This window comes from Mesoplodon bidens, assembly GCF_964165515.1.
Source record: "Mesoplodon bidens genome assembly, chromosome: 9".
Taxonomy (NCBI): domain Eukaryota; kingdom Metazoa; phylum Chordata; class Mammalia; order Artiodactyla; family Ziphiidae; genus Mesoplodon; species Mesoplodon bidens.
In genome coordinates, this window is record NC_138166.1 from 8,102,000 (window position 1) to 8,120,074 (window position 18,075).

The 18,075-nt window shown below is 39.9% G+C and overlaps 1 long non-coding RNA gene across 1 annotated transcript in view; it reads right to left on the bottom strand.

The window, feature by feature from the left end:
* The window catches only part of LOC308622443, a 41,884-nt gene extending 32,317 nt beyond the window's left edge, over positions 1-9,567 (bottom strand). The window contains exon 1 of the long non-coding RNA XR_014016633.1: positions 9,341-9,567. This is a non-coding gene — a long non-coding RNA (uncharacterized lncRNA). The remainder of the gene's footprint in view (positions 1-9,340) is intronic.
* Between the last annotated feature and the right edge of the window lie 8,508 nt (positions 9,568-18,075).

Genomic DNA, 18,075 nt, shown 5'->3' on the forward strand with positions numbered 1-18,075 from the left:
CCACTCCGGGTGTCCTTCCAGGCTGCCTTACCCAGAAGCACCCTCCTGGCCACCTCTATGCTTAGGCCCTTATCTCTGGAATTCCCAAGCTGAGTACAGACCTGCCCTTGACAGAGATCAGGGAGTCAGACTTCTTAGTGGCAGACAGCAGGAAGTCGTGGAGACCAAGGAGAGCTTTAATGAGAATCTGTGGGAAGGTGGAAAACAGGCGCCAAGAGTGGGCAGGAACAAAGAGAGGCTACACAGTGAGAGCACAGCCAGACTCTGATCCCAGAACCGTCTGACCGAACACTGCCATGGAATGCCAGACGGTGTGTTGATCCAGGCTCACCTCTACTACTGAGGCCACCAGAAAAGCTCTACCTCTCCCCGTGTCTTCGTGCCTGTGGCTCTGCTTGGCTAAGCCCTGACACATGCCCACGTCCTGGGTGGCCCCTGTGCTCCACCTAATCTGGGGCTGTCCCTCAGTAGGAAGGGTGTTTGGATACCCGACAGTCAAAACAACAATCTCAGGAACAGCTCTGCAAGGTCCAGGAACCTGGAGTCTGAGGTCCTATGGGCCAATCTGATGCCAGAAGTCCTTGGCACCATGGCAGTTACTCAGTCTTAACCTCCTTCATGGGGAGGCTGACCCAGAGCTTGCTTTTGCTGTTCAATGATGACCTCTGGCTAGACCACAGCATCATGGACTAAAAGGGCCTTGGAGACCATCTAGTCCAAGAGCAGAGATGAGGAAACTGAAGCTTCCAGAGATCAAGCCCCTACATCCTGTCCTCTGACTCTTGAAAGGCAGAGTGTGAATGCACTGCACCTCACTGGGAGTGTGCACCCTCTGGCTTTAACTTCCATGGTCATTGGCTATGAATCAGTCTGAACTTGAATGCATTAAAATGTAATGGTTTTACTATCCTCAAAATAGAAACCCAATTCCTCTCCTGACATTTTCCATCTACCATTCTCCTTGCTGAGTTTTTCTTAGCCTTCTGCTAGCAAAGTCTCTTGCTGAAATAACTCTGCCTGTTTGCCTGTTATACTCCTAAGGAATATGTCATAACTGCCTGGGGTCAACTGATTAATACTAGCCAAAATCTGAAGCTCTTCTGTGACTGGTTCAGAAAAAAAAAAAAAAAAAAAAAAAAAAGAGCAGGGGGATCTGGTATTATCCCCAGGATTTGTTAGGACCAAGTGCTCAAGATGGTAGGAATGACAAAATGGCATCTCTGTTTACAAATCCTGTGAAAACTATAAGATCCAGCCAGTCCTCCTGGTGATGCCTGTCTTGATCTGCCTGATGACTGAGGCTCTATCTTATTTAATTATTTCAAGAAATATAAACTAGCTCCATTTCATTAGTGCTTAAAATGCCATTATGATTAGGGCATTCAGCAGTGAATGGCTTTATCTGTGTTGTATAACGTGGAACATCTATTTTAATTGTGATTAATTCTCTCAAACTAGTCAACTAATGTCTTTAAGTATTAACAGGAGCAAGGAGGCGCAAAGGATCTAAAAAAGAACTCATCAAACATAGAAGTATATACCATCCTTGACTGATTTCAAGACTCACTTTTTCAGATTTAACATCTCTCAATCAATGGCACTGCTTTTTCTTTCTTAGTGATTACCCTGAATAATGATATATTTTACAATAGACAGCATCTTAGATTCAATAAAACACTGAACAAGCTATTTTTCAGATGAAATTACTGGTTTATGATATGGGAAAAAAAAGAATATAGCCATTTCCTTATCCTAACATCTGCATGTGGAAAATAAGATTATGCATAGCATCTATGAAGTAATGAAAATTGCAAAGGTTATGCTTTCTTTGCTCCAGTCTACTGTGGCCCATGTTACATTTAGTTTCTGGTAAAACCAGATGCTCAAAAGCTTCCGTTATCTCTAACACGATTTACCCTATTAGAGAAACACACTGATTTGGTGACCATGACTTTGTCAAGGATCGTCTTATTAGCAGAGAAAAGTAAAATATCAAAGTTAACCTAGTTACAGAAGAATATACAAAGAAGTGAGGACCTAACTTCCATCACAGGATCAGTAGAGTCAGTAGGGTTGCTTTTTCTTTTCTCTCTCCTTATTAAAACAAACGAACAAAGAAACCAAAAAAACCTGATACGTTCTGAACACTATGGATGACCGTCTGACCTATTAATAGCACTTCCTATGAGTAACATGCCTAAGCCTTCCAAGGTGATAAAAGTCATCCCTGGAATCCAAAAGATGGATGCCAAGCTGTTTCCAGCTTGTGTGTTGTAGCTGAAACATGATAAAGACAATTTATAGCTGGTTCAGAGATGAGCAACAAATGGTTCTTGGTTTTACTAACAGGTTCGATGGGAAACTTAAAGAATGGGGTTTTGAGTCTGATAGAAATGGCTGGAAGGGGACTGAATTTATTTTGTGAACATGATTTAGCATATAATTATAACGAGAGTTGTCATTTATTAAGCAATTTCTATTGCCAACATTTCACTCCCATCTTATTTCTGGTAACCTTTCTAATAAACTACCCACATTTCTATGTAAGAAAACTGTCTCAGAGGCGGTAAGTTCTGCCCCAAGATCTCACCTCTGCTGGGTAAGAGCCAGGACTCACATCAGGCCTATTACCTCCAAGACCCATTCACGGTCGTCTTAACCTGGGCCTTATGCTACTGGTTGATGGTCAGGATTCTCTTCAGGCTTCTAATTGTGACTTTGTTCTTGAACATGTGGACTGTGAGTCAGATTGGGTCTGAGATTTGAGTGCTACTACACTGCACTCTTCATCAACGGGACTCTGTGTGCTGGACAGACCCTTCCCAAACCTGACACTTGAGCTTACAGGCACTTGGAAGAGATGAGCCAGTGATCCTGCTGGCACGTGGTGAGCGTAGACTAGGTAAATCCTTGAGGAGAGGGCTTGGGAGTGAAGGGTCTTCTTTCATGGCAGTGTGCCTATGGCTCTCCCTCCCCACTTAAAGGGATATGCTCCCTCTCCCACCCCGGCCCTTACTCTCAGAAGTTGGGGAAAATTTCTCTTCTTTTTGATGCAGTCTGAAACCTTGAGAACTGGAGACCTGAACTTAAGGTGGTTCCAGAGTCCCTTCTGGGTTTGTCCTAAGAGGCCTTATGGGGCTCGTGCAGATAGGTCTTCTGCAGCCCTAATGGCACAGCAAAGGATCCTGAGGTGGGTACACATGCCAGACCACACTGGGACCTGTCCTGCAGAGTCAAGGCAGAATCAGAGTACCCAGATCGGGGTTCAAGCCACAGTTTTCTGAGTGTCAGTCAGTTTCATTAAGTAGCTATATCTTGCTTAACAATAATTCGGTATATTCCAAGAACTTTCACAACTCAGCATAGATGTCATTTTCTTAAAATTATTTTTGTAAACAAATTGTCATCTCATCAACATAGCAAAAGACACCCTTATGGCTCTCAATACGTAAGAAATTCCAAGGGTTTAAGAGCTCTGTGCTAGGAATAGTGGATGAAGACCAAACATACATTTCTTATCATGAATCACAGCATCACACTACCTAAAATAACTTTTACAAAGGCATGTTTTTTAACTGTTGGTGGACCTGATATGGACGGACTCAATGTGAAGACGCCCTTAGAAATAATAATGCTGACAGAGAAAAGGCAGTCAGTGAGAAGGGCAATCAGAGCCACCGGGTGAGAAACTGAATATACAAACGGACAATTACCAAACCGTGTATAAAAACAGAACTCTGACCCACAACTTACAGCAACCTGCCCAGGAAACCAACCCCCTTATTATACAATAATCAGCCCATGAAGCCAGCCTGCTATAAGTCAGCCTTGCAGGAGACTAGATTGCTATCTCTAATAATAATCCAAGAAGCCAAACAGTAACTTCTATAACTGGCTCAAGATGACAAGGACTTGACTAATAACTGACAGCTTCTCTAATTTTTATCCCCACCTCCAATTTAGGAACAGTCAGAGAAACCCGAATATGTACACCACAAAATACCTTGCTTTTAGGCTTCTAGTTAGCCCACCTATGGCTTCCTCATGCAAACAGCTTCCAATCAGGGCATACCTGAAGCCTTCCCTTTTTTCCACTATAAGCTTTCCCACTTTCCTACTTGTCTTTGAGTCTCTGCTAAAATGCAAGTGACAGTGGCTGACCCCCTTGATATATCAAGATCTGAATAAATAGCCTTTGCTTGTTCTTAAAAAAGAAATTATTTTTATTGTGAAAGGGGCACGTGCTCATTGCAGAAAACTTGAACAGCAGAGAAGAGCAGAGCGAAGGAAATTAGTATCACATGTTCTCACCTCCAGAGACAACCTCTGCTAGCTTTCTGGAGTATTTCTTTCCAGCAACCCACCCATTTAAATGCATACAAGGGAATGCCAGATTCGTGTCTCTAACTGAACTGTGAGCCTTAGCTGGATCTATGGAAGACCAAGGATCTTATATTTAATTCCAAATGCAAATTTCTTTGCTTGAATATTCTAGGATATAATAACCACCTGGCATGCTGCCTTTTCATTTTGATAGTACCAATCTAGATACAACATGTAGGTGATAAGCTACATTCCGAAATATGACTAAAATGACACTATAGATCTTATTTTTATGAGTAAACAAATTCAGACTTTACATTTTTGTTCAGTTCTTCTAGGCTGAAAAACACAGGAATGAGATTCCAAAGTGGATTAATAGAGAGCTTGTTATTAAAGGCTGCCACTTCCAAGAAAACAGAGTATGTCTTGCATACTAAGCATTTCTGGCACTGTGAATAAATTCTTCACCTATGTGTTCACTCTACTTTGCACTCCCAAAGAGCCTGGAGGTGATTACTCAACTAAACATTAAATTTGATGAGGACTCTGTATTAAGAGATCATCCTCTTTGATTTTTTATTGATTTGTAGACTTTTAATACCAACTCTGATTCTACACGTCTGTTACACATCAGGGTTAAAGAAAAGATTCAGGTAGAAAAGATTTAAAATTAAAAGAAAGCATGAATGTGTTGGCAGGAATGAAAATCACTGAGTGGGAATACTCTGGGTGCAGCTGACTCTGTTCTTGACATAACAAAAGTTGGTAAAAGGCCTCAGAGCAAAGATGAAATCTAAACCATGCAGGTGAAATACCTGAAAAGCAATAGGAAAAGAAACTGTTGCTAAGAAGAGAATTGGGGGACTCAGAAGAAAATGTCAAATTCCCAACAATGCTGTAATAGCCACATGATTGTATTTCTTTTTAAATCATAAACACATAATAGGCATAGTTTGCTTCACTTCATGACACTTTAAGGGTGCAGGCTGCAGTCTGCCTAGCACCCTTCCAGTCACCAAGCTGCCTCCATCTCATTCCATGTGGTTCTGATGGGACTGCCAATACCAATTTATCCTCCACTCCCTGCCAAATGAGTGGCCATATAACCAGTCTGGCTAACCGAGGTTCTTCATAGCCCTAAGGTCATTGGTTCAAAGGATGGGCCTATGGCCCAAGTCAAGTCAATGAAAGAGTCTCCAAAGGATTGGTCTGTGGATGCTGGGAGAGAGTGCATCTTTGTTTCTATCTCTGGGCTCATGAGCTCAAAGGTCCATATGAGCTTAGAGCTTCTGGTGGCAATTCTGTGGTTGAATGGAGAACAAAGCAAACAGAGGTAAGCAGAAGGGAATGGGCAGGAAATGGGAGGGACTAGGAAGAGGGAAGAGAACTTAGAGTGAAGCCACAATGGCAGTTTGAACACTTGGATCCAACTGTGTCACAGCCAGTACTAGCTCAGCTTGGCTTCCCAATTATATGCGTCAATAAATGCTCCTCTGTGCTTAAGCCAGTTTGATGTAGGTTTCTGTTACTTGCAGACAAAGTCCTAGAAAGGCTTCTGACTCCCACTTTGTAATTGTGGAGAAACAAAGTCCCAGAGAGGTGTTGCCAAGATTAGACGGTAAGGTGAGGGAAGGTCCTGGTTCTCTAGTGTGTGCCAATGAACTAACCAGCATACTGAAAATAACCACAGAATCACAAAACTATAGATTCCTTTTCTACACGCCAGACATGCAATCTGCTGGCCTCCACATGGAGCATCGTGAACAGTATCAGCCTTTGTCATAGCAGTGTAATTTCTGGACTCCAAAAGAACCCTGGACTCCGAAAATGTCTTCCTTTTAAGTCTACCATAGTGTTTTTTTTTTTTTTTTTTTTTTGCAGTACGCGGGCCTCTCACTGCTGTGGCCTCTCCCGTCGCGGAGCACAGGCTCCGGACGCGCAGGCCCAGCGGTCACGGCTCACAGGCCAAGCCGCTCCGCGGCACGTGGGATCCTCCCAGACCGGGGCACGAACCCGCGTCCCCTGCCTCGGCAGACGGACTCTCAACCACTGCGCCACCAGGGAAGCCCCTACCATAGTGTTTTAATTTTCCCCTCTAGTTTCTTTTTCCTCCTTAAGGAAAAAAAAAAAGATGGAATTTATTTTTAGTACTATCTCAAAAATCCTAAGTGCAGGAGGGATAACTGGGCCTTACAAATGTCAAGACAGAAGCTGAAAAATGAGGAATCTACATTACTCTGTGTCTCTTGGGAGCCATGTGGCTTAACTTTCGCTTGATTGCTCTCTTCTCCTTCCTTCTTCTATCTGCTTATGGGTCTTCGCATCCTTGTAACCGTGCCCTCCCCAGCACCAGGGTTACCCAACTTCTAAGTTCAAGCAACCCACAGTAAACACTTCAGTACATTTAGATCAACTGTTCTCAGATTTTTTGGTCTCAGAATCACTTTACGCTCTTAAAAATTATTGAGGAACCCAAAGACCTTTTGTTTGCATGGGTTATATCTATCAATATTTACCATGTTCAAAATTAAAACAGAAAAATTTTAAACACTTATTTAATTCATTTAAAGATAATGATAATAAATGTTAACCTAAAAATTTTTATAAAAACCATATTTTCCATAGGAAACAAAAAAAGAGCTTAAGGCATAGAACTGTTTTACCATGAGTGAGAGAAAATAATTTTTTAAGAAATAATGGCCAAGATTTTAACAAATCCAAATTTGATGAAATTAATAAACCCACAGAAACAAGAGTCTTAATGAGTTCCAAGCACAGGAAACACAAACAAAGCCACACCAAGTCACTTCATAATCAAATTGCTTAAAACCAGTTGTCCAAAAACAAAGGCAATATAAAGACTTTTTCAGACATACAAAAGCTGAAAGAATTTATCACTAGCAGGTCTACATTAAAATAAATATTAAAGGAAGTCCTCAAGCAAAAGGAAATCTGGATCTAAACAAACGGATAAAGCAGACCAGAACTGGTAATTATGTCAATAAATATAAAGGTTTCTTTTTATTGTTTAAACACCTTTAAAAGACAACCAATTATTCAGAGTAAAAACAATTGCAATGCACTGTGGAATTTATAACATGGGAAACAAAATGTATGACACAACAGCACAAATTCTCAGAGGGAAGAAATGGAAGTATATTATTACAGAGTCCTTCTACTGTATGTGAAGTGATATAACATCAATTGAGAGTAGAATGTGGTAAGTTTAAGATGTATATTACAAACCCTAAAGCAACCAATGAAACAAAACAAATAGCTATAAGCCAACAAAAATGATAAAAAGGATCATGAAAAATGCTCAACCCAAAAGCAGGCAGAAAAAAGATAAAAGGGAACAAGGAACTGTTGGGACAAATGGAAAACAAACGTCAACGTGGTAGGCTTAAATCCAGCCATATCAATAATCACATTTTATGTAAATGGTCTAAACATCCTAATGAAAAGACAGAGATTTGGAGACTGGATAAGAAAGCAAGACCTAACTATACCCTGGCTACAAAAAAACTCACTTTAAAAATGAAAGACACAGGGCTTCCCTGGTGGCGCAGTGGTTGAGAGTCCGCCTGCCGATGCAGGGGACACGGGTTCATGCCCTGGTCTGGGAAGATCCCACATGCCACGGAGCAGCTGGGCCCATGAGCCATGGCCACTGAGCCTGTGTGTCCAGGGCCTGTGCTCCACAACAGGAGAGGCCACAACAGTGAGAGGCCCACGTACCGCAAAAAAAAAAAAAAAAAAAATGAAGACACAAATTGGCTGAAAGTAAAAGGATGGGGAAATATATGCCATGCTAATACTAACCAAAAGCAAGCTAAAGTGGCTACACTGATGTTAAACAAATAGATTTCAGAGCAGAGAATCTTAACAGGGATAAAGAGGGTCATTTCATAATATAAAGGGATCAATTTATCAAAAGTTCATAACAAAACATGCATAAACATGTATGCACCTAATAAGAGGACTTCAAAATAAATGAAGCAAAAACTGATACTAATGAAAAGAGAAACAGCTAAATAACAATTATATTTGGAGATTTCAATACCCCTTCCTCAATAACTGGTAGAAAAAGTAGAAAGAGAATTCGTAAGTACACAGAAAACTTGAACAATGCTATCAACTAATTTGACCTGATTGATATTTATCATACACTCCACCAAACAATAGCAGAATATACATTCTTTTCAAGTGTACATGGATTATTTAAAGGTGACATCACTGGGTGGAATCTGAAACCATACCATATATATATATATATATATATATATATTTTTTTTTTTTTTTTTGGTACGCGGGCCTCTCACTGCTGTGGCCTCTCTCATTGCGGAGCACAGGCTCCGAACGCGCAGGCTCAGCGGCCACGGCTCACGGGCCCAGCCGCTCCATGGCATGTGGGATCTTCCCGGACCGGGGCACGAACCCGTGTCCCCTGCATCGGCAGGCGGACTCTCAACCACTGCGCCACCAGGGAAGCCCCATACCTTATATATTTTAAACTGTTACATTAAAATACATTGGTCCATATTATGCTTTGATGGATCTCTCACCCACACATGAAAGATCCATCACCTTGCACACCCCTGAAAGAGTCTTGGCAATTCCCAGAGTGCCCTGAAGCACACTTTGACAACTACAGATTTAGATTATTCAATTTTTTAAAAGAGTTAAGTTATCAACTGAGCTGTAGGCAACTCTTGTGGCCTAGCTGACCATAAAGAATCTGTTACAAAGTGAGGAAGGCAATCCTCATGCTGATTTAAAGGCTAGATTTGGTGGGTAGTTTGGATTAGTTCAACTTCTGCAACAAATTGCTATGCTTTCCTCTTTAAATATCCTCTTGAAATGAAGTACCTAAAAGACTTGCTGTATCTGTGCACCACAGATGAGCACTCAGGGGAGCAGAGAGGGGCTAAACGTCACTGACACCACTCAGCTGACATATTCTGTCTGAACATATTGTCAACCTTTAAGTCCTTGAGGCAGGAACAGTATTACTTACACGTGCTGTCAGCATGTAACAAGGATCAACAGGGTCTCCGGGTACGAGAGGCGCCAAGAAACTAATAAATAAAAAAAGAGAAAACACTGGTACATTATTTAGGGCACAAAATTTTAAGTTGTCAACAGAGCAGACACACTTGTTCTAGCCTCTGCAATCATGTACCCACTAACAATGTCTTCATCACTGTCTAAATGTTTTTGATAATGTTGTCCAATGTTCTAATAATGACAACACTGGCTCCCTAAGAGTTAACTGGTGACAGGGGGCAGAGCTAAAAAATCCTCTTCTCCTCAGAATCTCTGGGGGTGGGACAAATATGTCAGTTTTTTAAAAAGTGTCCAGGTCATTCTAACAGGCAGCCAGGGTTGAGCCCATCATGAAGACATCACACTATTAGTAAACCTTACAGTCTTCCTCTGCTGCTCCCTCTTTATCCACCCCTCAGGGAGAATGTATGTTCAAAGACCTATGTTACATGTTTATATGTAACCTATGTTACATATAAAAATCGTAAGACAGACTTTGTTCCGAAGAGCTCTTATAATCTTATAATAAACACAAAGATGGTACGTTCTATTATGGCAGCAGAATTAAGCTGGTTTACATTATGTGCCTACCTAACCTTTTAATAAGATGCTTAAAGAGGACAGAAAAAGTAAGTTACAAACAGAAGGTCAAACCAAGTAACGCACCAAGAGTCAAGTACAGAGGTTCTGTCGCTCTCTGGCAACATGGCTGTCAGAGTTCAGTACTGTGTAGGGACTGGAGCATGGAGGGAAAAAGGAAATGGAAGTCAATCAAGGATCCCATCTCACAATCCTGGGATTCACCTATTTAGAATGAGACAAGCCCACAGAAAATAAGAAAGGAGTTGCCACCATGAGCTACATTTTAGGTATGGTGGAAGATCACTGGAAGAAGAAATTCTGTTCCCAGAGTTTTAAAATAAGGGCCTACTAAGGAGATGTAATCTGATTAACTCCTTGGACAGATAGTAAAATGGCTGAATCAAGACAAACTGATTTCAAAAAATTAGTAAAACCTAAAACTGAAGAGGGTCTTGTCTTAATACCAAGGCTCTGTTGAAAAGTGTGATTGCTTAATCCCACAACACCAAAACAAACGAAAGGTCACTTGGGAGCAGTGAAAAGACTAACTTGCTAAACAGAAGGGCCACAGTAAGAAACAAAAGGGGTCCAAATTACCTGGCCCATGAAAAACAGGTTCCCTTAAATTAGAACAACAGATGAAAACAGACTTCTGTTAGAAGAGTGGAGCAGCTAAATTTCTCCACAAGAAAACCTTTTTAATTTCCTTTTAGAAACTAGATGCTTGTAAATTATTTATATTAGGAAATTACAACCACAGTCTACTCTCTGAGAATAAAAGGAGTCTTAATTCTACTGCTCATTAGCAGTAAAGAAAGAACATGTAAAGAAAAAAAAAAGTCCCAGAATGGTAAAGTTCAATGGGAACAAATCAAGTTATTTTAATTCTGTCCCGTCTTTATTCATATAGAGAGTAAATGGCTACTACAGGTCACCTAGGAAATCAGCCTAAAAGCAAAGAAACAAACCTAGGTTCCTGATACTCAGAGCAGGGCCTTCCTTCTAGGCCACATCTCCTGCATATTCAACTGAGATGAAAAATATTCCACTGGAGATGAGAAAATATGATTTTCAGGATCACCCACTAAATGACAATGTATACTCTACACAGTATCATTCTACACGGATATAAGGAGGACCCAGTGCATCAACTAAACCAGTCCCTGTTTCCAAGCAGGTGAACCCCAGCTGCCTGAAGCGTCTCTAAGAGTTGGGGTAGCCACAGTTTCTACTAACATTCTGTGTTGAATAAGATGCTTGATGCTTTTTGTTTCATACTTTTTGTGTGTGTGACTAGCCAAAATCTCACAATACAATTCAAGTTACTATCTGTTGCTTTAAATTCTGGTGTTCATGAAGAAGAGCTGATTAGGCCCTTCACTGTAAGCTGTCACATGCTCAAAGACAAATGTGAGCCTTCCATTTTCTTCATTTCCATATTGAGTAATCCAAGTGCTTTCTCCCAAAGCCTGATTTTTCATCCCTTTAACAATTTAGATTTCTTTCTTTAGACAGCTTCAGTTTCTCTGGTTCATTTTCCAGTTGGATAATTTCTTTAATTTACTGAGATCACTCTGAATCCTTGCCTATTATCCAAGAGGGATGCTAGTAAAAATAATGCTAATATTTAACAGTTGTGAGATGACTACATACCAGGTACCAAACTAAGCACTTTCCCTAAGTGGCAGGATTATTTGGGATGTTTGCTGCTGGAAGAGACTCCAAAGAATGAGTGATGTCTTTCCCTCCCCTATTCCAAGAAGACAGCCATACGATTCTATTTTGAGTCCCTCCCCTCCATGGGTTTCATTACCTTTGGAGCTTCTGGGCTGAAAACAGAAGTTCTCAAGGTCCACAAGGCAACTCCTCAGCCAGGCTTTGGCTTGGAAGTCTGGTGGATTGAGAGCATCTGGTAGAAAATGAGAGGGTGAGGGTTGCTGGGAGAGGGGCCCATCCCCCAGACAGGCTGCAGATGTGCAATGGAGCACAGCTGTGAGGCATCTGTGGAAGGAGATGGGCACTAATATCCGAGGCCTTGAAGCAGAGGTGAAGATCTTGAAGCTGAGCCTGGGGTCAGCGGGGGGAGGACCTCTGTGGGGAGCATCTCTGAGCTGGCTGGAGCATCCATGCCCAACAGACACAGGAAGCGTTGGCCAGGCAGAAGAATCAGGATGGAGGGATAGCTACCACCGGAGAATAAGGACCAGGCCACTTCCATCTTTTCCAGGTAGTAGCTGAATCCCCTGGATTTTTGTGTCAATCTAGGGAGGCGAAGCTCCTCCAAATATAACATATTGAATTCTTGATAGTCTTCTGAGTAGGTGCTCAATGCCAGATTTAGTTTGATTGAGGACAAATAAATTGATGTTTTGCTGCATAGGAGGGTGGTGGACCAGGTCCCTGCCGATCACACAGACGGTTCTCTAATTTTATAGTCAAAGGAACCATTTTCGGCTCCAGCAGCAGCTCTCCACCTCATTTTACAGATGAGGCTTAGGGAGGTTAAGTAACTTGCCCAAGGCCATACACATGCCACAAAGAATCCCAGCTCTGCCTGATTCCAGAACCCATGATCCTTATCATACTGCAGATGATTTGGGCTACTCTGTAATTAAAACAACAAAAACAAAAACAGAGTTTTAACGTTGCAAATAATCATAAATTAACTACATCATCCAAACGTGGAGAAAGAAACCAAAGTCAATTTAATTCTGTACATTCTTAGATACAAATTTGTGCTGTGTCAGTTTTTTTAATGACATAAAAATTCTAGCATAGATTTAACGTGGACTAAAATTTTAAGTTAAACACCTTAATTCTCAGCCTGGAGCTGTTCACTAAGTATCCAAGTGAAGCATGTGGTACCTTATTTAGTATTCACCAAGCAACTATGACATGCCAGAACTATACTAGGCAGTCCTAATCTGAGGATAAAATTCCAATTCCTCGGCTTCACAACGTCATCTGCTAGTATCGTCTTCATCCCTTGCCTACAAGCATCATCTTCTCCAGCTGTACTCAACTGCTTGCATGTGACACTTACACCAGCAACTCCATTACAGCACACACCCTCCAGAAGCTAAAAGCGTTTTGCATGACTATCGCCTCCTAGCCTCTAGGTTTAATGAGAAGAGGGACTATATTTTAATTTCTACATCCCTAGTACCTAGCTCGGCGCCTAGCATGTAATATTCAAATACTATTCATAGAATGGATGAAAGAAAAGCTGAATGAAATTGCAATTTTAAAAGTACTTGGTCTGTTTCCCATATTTGCAAGACTAACCTCTTACCCTAATGTCTTTCCCCAAACAGCAGATTCATATTATGAGAATCTTTCAGCACCACTAACCTGACCCAGTAAATTCTGGCTGAGAGCAAGAGAAAGGGGATAAATAGAAGGCAGGAAAGCTGCCAGCTCAAAGTCTGCATTCCCAGGCAAAAACAAGTAAATGCATTTGCAAAACTGGGTGTATATCCCAAGGGATGCAAATTGGTCATAGGCTTTGGCAACAAGCCTATTTTGCTTTAAAGCACACCTCTTAGTACAAGGTTAGGAAAACCAGAAATTCCCATATATAAATAATTGATCAAAACTTGTAAGAGAATTTGACAAAAACAACCCCAGACGCGTAGAAACCACTCAAGGAGACTATTAAATAACTACAGAAAGTAAATGATTACATTTAGCACTTTAACTTTAAAAGTTAGATTTAACTTTAAAAGACAAAAAAGAAAAGCAAGCCACTAATTTTAGTTTCAGATCATTGTTGAAAACACAGAATTGAATATTATAAAAAGGAGGGAACAAGCAAAACTTTTAGTCCTAAGATTGTTAACTATTTTGTAGACACAGGAGGCATAAATATGTTGGAAGGGTAGATAGCATAGATAGCCAAGTACTATACTTACACAGGAGTAGAAAGATACAGGGAGAGAGCCAATTAGGGAAGAAAAATGGCTTAAGATTAAACAGCCAGCCAAATGTCTTGTCCAGGCTGACAGTCATCCTTTGGTTACTGCAGGTGATGAGTTTATCATAGGGATAAATGGGGACGTGTGAACTCACAATTCAGGACACAAGATGAAGCTACCACAGTCTGAGACCAGCTCTAATGACCTAACAGCACAGCTGGCCAAGCTATCACTCAGTCTCGCTGCCTCTTGACAGTTTGGGGCAGTTTCTGCTTGTTTCTTCTCCCTTCTCCACTATGACTACTTTCTCTCTGCTTTAGGGCTTTGTTAATTCATGGTTTCTTTTGGGCCTCTGCTTTTCTAGCAGCTCTTCCTGCTTACACCCTGTCCTGACTCAAACTTGCAGTAACACAGATTCTGACTGGGTTAGCAACTCACTGTCAAGGATGCAAAGCCTCTATGGGGCAAAGCTCTTGTGCCAGCTGGTTTCATGGATTCCTCAAGGCCTATAAAATGGCTGGCTGCTTGAGGGCCAGGCACCAATCACTGACCCATTCAGCTGTGGCTGAGAAAGAAAAGTGAAATAATCCAACCAAGCTTGACCAACTTCCTGCTTTGTTCAGACGAGGGCTGAGGGTGTAGAAAGCCCTCACAGAGCCATCTAGCATACGGTGGTCCCATCCAATCTACAACCATTAAATGTCATACTCTAGATTCAAGCACCTCTCATTGAAATATAAATGGTTTATAACATAAAATTGGAAAAGGAAAGACTGAAGATGATGATGGGGAAAACTGAGCAGATATTCTATAGGACGGCAAGGACAGAATCCTGAGCACTGATGGAGAGCTGGCCTCAGAGAGCAACATCTCTTTCACAGAACTGAAGAAGGGAGAAAAAGAATTCGTGCATGATGGGTCTTATCTCTCTGGTAAAGTTAGAGGAATAAAATGCTGATAGTTATAGGATGAGAGGGATTAGGAGCCTGAGGATAATAAAGGAGCTTTGGAAGAACCACTGTAGGGAACGTACAAGTGGACAGAAGATTGATTAAAGAAAAAACATTGCCAAATATAGGACTCAGAAGTTCCAGTAATATCTTGATAAGCACCATTTGCAGAAAGTCAAGTCAGATGTTCTCCAGCAACTCAAAGTTGAGCAGACAACTTAAGGTTAAGGGTTGAGACCAGGTAAAAGACAAAAAGTCTCTAGGATGTTACCAGTGAGGGAATCTACCATATAAATGAGACGGAGATCTAATAATGAAAAGATATGAATGGAACATGCACCTGATATTTCAGCAAAGTCGTTCATAATTGGATATAATATGTAGGCAAACAAAAGAATGAGAACACTTTCCTTCCACATTTTAGCATGCCTGCTTATGAAGAAAAGAAATTAAACGTCAACTCCTTGTAAAAGAATTCTTCATGTATGATCATTTATATGACACATGAATCTTAGTTATATCTCATATTTGGCAGGGATGCTTACAATATCTTATGTAATATGAATGCTTTAGCTTGCAAATTTTTGTTACTTGTCCTAGGCCATTACTTATTTGGAAGAGGAAGAGAACCAATCTTTCTTCACACCCAATACATGTCAGTTCCAGTGCTAGGTGCTTTACATATGTCATCTTATTAATCTTCCTAACAGTCCTGTAAAATAGGTATAACTGTGAGTTACAGCTGAGAAAACCAAAGCTCACAGAGGTTAACTAATTTGCCCAGAAATGTAAAACAAGTTTGACTCCTAAGCATGTGTGCTTTCCAAGAGGTTACACTGCAGAGAGCTGAAGAGGGAGCTGTCAGATGAATTCTGACTTTCTCCTATTGCCAAAAGCTTAGTAGTTTATCTATGACCTTACTACAAATATGGACTGATTTATAAATATCTTTGTTCTCTCCAGAATATTTTTCTATGTTTAATTATTTTGATCCATCAAGAGGTACAGAGATGCTGTTACAGAACACACCTTCGAAGGGAATAAAGGAGTGTGGGTTCTAGTTGTGGACCCTTAGGCAAGCTTTTTAACCTCTTTTGTGGCCTCAGTTTTTTTTATCTGGTAAAATGAGGACTTTGGGCTAGGTGGTGTCTGGGTTGTATTTGACTCAAGTCATCAGTCATTCTTTCATGCATTCAGTAAACAGACTGAGATCAGGCACTATTTTATGTGCTGGGAAAACAGTGGTGAATGTTGTTACATTCTCATGGAATTTACACTCTCTAAAATTCCTGATCTTAAGACAGTAATTCTCAAGGTGGTGAGGAATCATAGGTGGAACAAATTTTCAAAGTCACTTAGGGAATACTTTTTTGAAAGTATACCTATACCACATCCTAGATCCACAGCCTACTCCCCACAAAGTAAGCACCGTGGGGAGCCAGTGCTATTGATAAGCATTTGTTGTATCTTTCTTAAAGGCTTGGTAGAAAAAAGGTTGAGAATTAGTGTTCTAAGTGATACAGCAAATTAAAGAGATGCAAGTCATACTGCTCTATTTGTAAGGGAGACTCATTAAGAGAGCCAATGCTAAGCTTAAAGTAAGTTGGAAAGTGCACCTGAATTCATAGTCCCTGATTAATTTAAGTCCTATGAACACTTGTACCAATCACATAACAGAAATATTAGAATGCTTACCCATGTTATTATTGGCCATAATCTCTCGTGCTGAATTCACGTGCAAAATCACTTGATTAAAAACACCAATATCCTTCTGGCAATTAATTTTAATATCCCAGGCTACAGCCAGTTTTCTGTTTTTAAATACAAACAAACAAGCAAACAAACATTAATGATGTCATAGCATTTTGGTGATGAAAAGCCTGCACACATACTCTTCTTTCATGTTCTGAGAATCAACAAAAACTGAAATGCTGGAAAGTTTTTAAAAATGTATACCCACTCCTCTCAAATCTAACAGTTATACCTAAAGTTTATGCTACAGTAAATATAAAATTATCATAGACATGTGCATGACTTGAAAATTAAAAAAAAAAAACACTTCTAGTTTAATACTGTCAGTCATAGAATATTTTATTTTAAACTTGCTGTTCAAACTTTCAAATATGACACGTGTGGCAAAGAAACAACAGTTAACACACAACATCTGCCACAATTCTATCTTCGAACTGCCTTTTCTATATTATGTGATATGTTACAATTTCTTTCAATTTCTTACATTCATTGTACTCTTAAAGGCAGCAATGTCAATTTTTCTGCTTTGCAAACATTTCCATTAATGTTCTGAAATTACTTAAAATGACAACTTTTTCCTTTCAGTATTCTACTGCTGCCCACATTAGTGACATAATTCAACATATTAATACGTTGTTGAGAGGTACACTGTACTCAATAAATCAACTCCCAACTCTAAGTTAAAATGAACTTCAATCAAAAACAAGCATCTTCCTAAATCAGTTTACTCAGCTACTTTTCTCAAAAATATTTCCATTCTGACATAAGTTTTTCTGTGAGATACAATAGTTTCATTTTTATTCCTAACAGAACTCATGCTGTACTTTTTTTTTTTCCAAAATATATTCGATATATTCTGTGCAAAATGTTAAGTTCTGTATAGGTATGTACCTTATTTTGAAAAAGTTTATAAAATATAATTCCTAGAAACAACCTCAACATTAGACAGTAGAGGAAGAAGAAACATATCAGACAAAGCCTAATTTTTCACAGGAGAAAATAAGTATGTTCTTAAAGCTCCAGTAATACATTCCTTGAAAAAACTCAGAATGCACTTTGGTCATTATTAAACATATTAGAACACAGGCAAATAAAACAAAATACTTTTGTTGTTTTCTACAGAAAGAAAATATGGCTGAATTGAGGCTGATCAAAAGGAATGGTGAGAGCAAAGTGATATTACGATATGGCTCTGTTCTCTACACATTCCTGACCTTAAGATGATGATTTGGGGATTAGAACTGCACCAATCAAATAAATAATTTACAATTAATTATTTTAAATTCCCAAAAACATGGTAAAAAATGTGAGGATATTCAACATGATACACCTTGCACCAAGAAAATTCTAGACTGTCTCAAATAAATTCTTTTAGAAACTAGATACCCAGTTTAAAAAAAAAAAAAGTTTGCTAAAACATTTCATGTTTCACGTAACTCCTAAAATTTCTTGATTGTACAAACATAACAACTTAAAATCAAGGCCCAATGTAAGATACCATCATATTC